Consider the following 5701-nt stretch of genomic DNA (forward strand, 5'->3'; position numbering starts at 1 on the left):
CTGTAAAAAGTAGTGTAAGAATTGCAGTCTAAGGAAGTATTATATAGTAAGTAGGATAAGTAACGTCTTGTAGGTGGTATTGTAAGTAGTGTTCGTCTTGTTTTGTAAAGTAGTGTTCTTCGTGTTGCAATTAAAAAAAAAAAAAAAAGCTTATAGAACTGGGTATTCAAATACTTCATTGCTTTTCCAAGAAAATAAATTCCCAGGTTTTCCGTAAAGTCGGAACTTGAAGGTCCAGGTCATCGTTCAAGAGTCCCAACTCAATGCGATTTTTATATTTTGGAAGTTTGTTTTTTTTGTCCAGGTCAGGATCCCAAAAGCTTAAAAAGCGTGTCGGGGTTTTCTTTAATTCGATTTCGTTCAAAAGTTACAAAACATTTTCAAAACTGCGAGAAAACCATGCGGAGTGAACGCACGGAAATGGCTTTCAAGGAAAGAATTTTTAGAATTATCGAATTCCCCGACACGTTTTTGTTGTTTGTATATTTTTCTAGCATCTGGCTAAATTTAACTGAAATCGGCCAAATTGTTGTTGAGTTGTAACTCTTGAAAGTGTCCCCTGCAAGCGAAAATTAAAATTTGAGAAAACAGCGCTTGAAAAAAATCTCGCTACACTAGCCTGCGTAGCTGGCGGTTTTTGTTGGTGGGTTCGCCGGAAAGCCGGGCACGAGGGCCAAAACGAGTGGTGAAGCCGCGGGGAGATGGGGCGAGAGCAACGAGAAACCGCCTGCCCGGATTCGGGGCATTTTTGAGTAGTCCGTACGCTGGCGTACGGACCATTTTTATTGGATGAGATTCTACACACGTCAATCAAATGTTTTATTAATCTCCCATGGGAAAGTCCTGTTTTTATCGTGAAAAGCAAAATGCCAGAAGAAGCATTATTTAAAGCTTTATCGAACCTTAATATTCGACGACAAAATCTCATTCTCGCAGCATTGAAAGAAGACAGCTAACTTCATCGAGCAGAATTTTCGATCCGAAACGTGGGTATAAATTTCGAGAAAAGAGCGCGTATTCTGAAAGGAATTACCGAGAACTCATCTCTATCAAAACTAAAAAATCGGCAACTGAAGAGATCCACAACATTTGGATGGAAACCGCGGTCTTGCCTGACCATAGCCTAAAATGCCACAGAATTCACGAACGGCCGAAGGACTCGTAGCAGCCCCTGGCCAGAGCAACACAGAAGAATTGCCTAATCATTCTATAGCGTATTAATCAAACAGCTCAAAGCACAGGAGGAAAATACTAAGCTCCCGCAACACAAACCTCACAGTTACAGAGCGGGGCGGAGCGATAACAAAAACACAGCCGTGACTACAGCGGCCTTTAGCCGTCGATTTGAACGTATTGCATAACTTTCAAGAAGCTGCAATGTTAGACAAAGGATCAAGAGACAAACAACCGGGCCCGGCAATACAAAAGTTGCAAGATAATGATTGTTACACGGTTCAAATCCTATCCTTACAATAATAATTCCTTCTCTCTTTCCAGCCTCGAGTGGATGAAACTGTAAAGGTCGAATGCATTCCTTATTTTCCTTCCACAGGCATGGCATACACGATCACAAAACATGTCTGATCGGTCTATTTTCAGTGCGATCCTTGAGGAAAGTTCTGCTATTAAAAGTACACATTTTGACATCCTTCGCGCTTCGAAGTCTTGATTTGAAAAGGTTTTGGGTAGAGAAATAAGAAGTCTTCTGAAATTTCCCGTATTTAATCTTCCGCTGACAAGAGCACAATCTAAAGTTATCATTGACACTTGTTGCTGTACGAAGAGAACTGAAAAGCTTTTCTCCCTTGACAGGCTTTTCCGGAGTGTCGGCCTTCGCCGCCATCGAAAAAAACACATCGAATTTTCCAGGAGATATTTTAAAAGCCTAGCCAGCCGCCCTGTCACTTTCCCACCAACTTTGCAACCAACAAGGTTTCATTTTACCATCTGCCCTCTGATTGGCTGGGTTAATTGGATATCGACAGGTTGTCAAATATGTAAATTTTGGGGGCGGCAGTCGAAAATGACTGGAATCCGGGCAGGCGGTTCCTCGCGGCGAAGCCGCTCGTTGACGCGTTGACTCCTTCACCATTTTGTTGGATATCTGCGGTGTTTGTTGTACGCACACGTCGATTTTGTAATCTGCAATGATTATAGGAAAAACAAAATGGGGACTGAAGCCCACCTCATCAAGCAAAGCTGTTGGGCCGAAGCAGAAGCGGCTGAGGAGGGTAAAATTAAGCTTAACTAGGGAATACCCCGCCACTCCAAAATTAATCATCACACATCACTGTATGACTATACCTCGTTCTTTGTGTGAGATCCCAGGGGACCACACAATAATGGAGTGGCGGGGTATTCCCTAGTTACTCCTAAAATTATCAGCGCTACGGAATTATCGGGGAACCACCGTAACCGCATCTATTGTCTCAGTCAAGACGAAAATTCTTGTTGCTCTTCAATCGAAAAGCGGGAGAATACATCTGTTCGATCAAAATATTGTCGAGAATAGCGAGGTTTTGAAATTGCTTAACGAAAGTTCGGCTGAAAATTCGCTCTTGAATGAGCGTCCCGAATTGTTAATGCTGCAAATAGGAACCGTTTAAAAGAGCTGACTCCGTTAAACGCTTTGGAAATTACCGTAATACAGTAAGTCTTTGTGAAAACGTTACAAGCAAAAGCAGTGGATTTCCCTTAACTAGTTATTTTACAGCGACGGGTGACGTGAGAAAAGATCAAGACATGGGACATGATTCTTAACTTTATTTTTCAATTGCTTTTTTGTTTTGTTTCCGCTTGCCGAGACTTGTAAGTTTTACGCACCCAAACACAAGTGATCTGATAACGTTCAGCCGCAAATAAAAAAAGGAGGCTCATGAAGCGCGGTTCACGGACTCGCGAATTGAAACATTAACAAGCGCGTCTCGAAATATTCGCTTTGCTGGAAGATTTTAAGACCTTTACCTACTTTAAAGTGTAGCTTAGAGCTTTTGTGTTCTTTTATGTCAGTGTCGTACTCGAACAAACGCAAGTTCTTCCACTAAATACAGGATATTCGAAGTGCGAGAACGTGTGGGGTTCAAGACTAGAGAAAGACCGATCGCGCAAATACCGCAACGGGTGGTTACACCGGCAGCAACATGCTGTCAATCAAAGTAAAATTTAACTTCCGGTGGAAATCGCTTACGTCCCAATTTCTCGGCAAATACTCACTCTTTTTCGAAAATTCTTTTTTTGTTTGTAAGAACTTACTGGGAAGTTTATTTTTTTATCTAAAAAAATGAAAATAAAAAATTTTCTTTCTGAAGGTACACGATAACTTTAAGTTGGTTTTGGAAACAAGCAGCTAAATTACAATTCAGAGAATTGAACTTGTTCCTAGTGAGGTTTTGTACGAATGTGCACTTGTGGGTTTCAACCGATTTGAACTGCACACTTCACACACTGTCGGGGATAAATTTAGAAACACATATTAGTATCAGTCTCTTGTTTTGTTTTGATTTGTTTTGTTTCTCTGTCCTGCAACAGATGACTTGACGTACAGGGGTTTTAACTTTTCAGTGACTTTTCAAGCGTACAAATCACACGGTGGTTTCATGAAGCAATAAACATTGCTCGAGATATTGATCCAGTATTGGGTATAAGCTCTTTTATAATCCAACAAAATAACGGGCGTAGAATCAATGAAGTACAAAGTAAGGTAAATTGGCACTTTTGATCCCTTCAAAGCCCTATCATAAAAGCGCATGTGCACGGCAGCTAGAAAGGAAGTTCTTTTGAACTATTAAGAGAGAATGTCCCTGAAGACCGCGTGAAATCAGTAAAATGTGGCACATGCTTCAAAATTTCAGAATCTTCATATTTCGCTCAGAAATACCCTATGATAAGCCAACAAACGTGATATATTTTTTTGTTCAAAGCTGGTTGTCTTTTCAAGAAAATTCTCAAAAACTGTAACGGGCGCCGACCGTCATAACGTGGCGGAAATTAGTGCGCCGAGTAACAACACAAGAACTTCGCTCGTGAAAAGCGCAAAAGGAAAGCACGGTTTTTTCAAACTGGTACATTTGTGTAAGAGACACTGGAAAATGATTCAAGTCTAAAACCAGGATTGTTTACTTAAATAGGAATGCACGGCACGAGTTTGAAAATCATCAATATTTCACTGAGTAAAACTCTCATTTTGGAGCAGTTTTTCAATAAACATTTTTCCCATGCGGTATAACTCAGAAGCGCTTGAGATTAAGGTTGTGATTAATGGAAATGGTCTTCTTTTCAAGGATATAAAAATTAGTCTGGGGCTCTTAACTTCTGCACGAAAAAGCACGCTCTATGTCGAGAAAATCACAAACTCCCACTTGTCAACAAACACAAATAATCGAATTAGAGTTTCTGTTATCGAAGCCAATACTCCAAGTAAATCTTAGCGCTTAGCACCGTATTTTGATTAGAAAGCCAACATTACAAGTTTACCTTGCAAAACTTGTGGCTGTAGATTGCTTTTCATCGAAACTCTCTCCTTAAAATTGTTATCTTCCCTTCGACCATCTACATTCATTGCGGAAAGACTGAAGCGTGTTCTGCCAGATTTAATCCACAAGAATCAATCAGGATACATTCCGGTATTTCCTTGTTACCTTCATCCTTATGTTAAGATTTCAAAGTTATTTGTATTTAAAAGATCTGTCCATAGCGCTTTAAGATCCTTAAAAGGTGTCAAGGAGGAATGTACGGTTTTGTTCTCTATATGTAAATATCATTGTCAAATTCCAATTAAGGCTATTAGGGCTATTAGGCTATTACGTTTAGCCTTTTTTTTTTTATAAACAAAGCTTTAAACGCAGCATTGACTCTCGACCATGATGTAAGCAGTTATTTTCGCGTTTCATTTATCCTTACGCTAATTTTATAGTCGTGTTTACGCTCGTTTTTCAGATACGTCGAGAGCTTTGAAGAGGGGTCAAACGAGAATAAACGGCCTCTCCAACGAATCATTTCCCTGGGGAGACAAAACAAATATAGCCTTGCACAAAGTTGCTGTTTATACGCAGGAAGTAATGCAGTGTACGAATGATAAAGACTAATATTAAAGGTTTTCAAAAGTAGATACAGACTTCCTGTGGCAACCTTTTTTTTACCATTACCTGTCTTACTGACGAAGTATGTCTGTCCAGGGACTGGGGGTTGCCGAGAAAATACCACACATTGATTGCATTAGTGTTTCTTGTTGTGAGCAATTCAGTGAAAGCGTAGAGTATGGCCATTCAAATAAAGTAAACGTTTTTCGGATTAACATCGAAGGTACATTCAGACTGAAACTAAACATCACACGACACTAGTATTATGGGTAGAGAAGGAAGAAATGAGAAACCCTCAATTAACTTTTTGCATTTTGTCTACGATATTTGGCGAACTTTGTCCTTTCATGTTTTGCAAACTTGCCACCTCGTGTTTAAAGTTTAAGTCACCCCTTACATGTAACATTTCTTGGTCACATCGTTTGTGTGGGTTCGCTGTGGCGTTATGAGGAATCAATCGTCTCGAGACTGACTTTCTTCTGACATCCATTAATTGACACATCGTCGAAATCACAGACGGTTAAATTTATGGCAACTCCTACGTGAACACTTTCCACCCGAGAAAAGTAAATAGTATTAATAATCTTGATACTGTTGGCTACAAAACAAAAAGACAAAAATCG

Source organism: Pavona decussata, unplaced genomic scaffold (genome assembly GCF_977016875.1).
Source record: "Pavona decussata unplaced genomic scaffold, jaPavDecu1.1 SCAFFOLD_509, whole genome shotgun sequence".
Taxonomy (NCBI): Eukaryota; Metazoa; Cnidaria; class Anthozoa; order Scleractinia; family Agariciidae; genus Pavona; species Pavona decussata.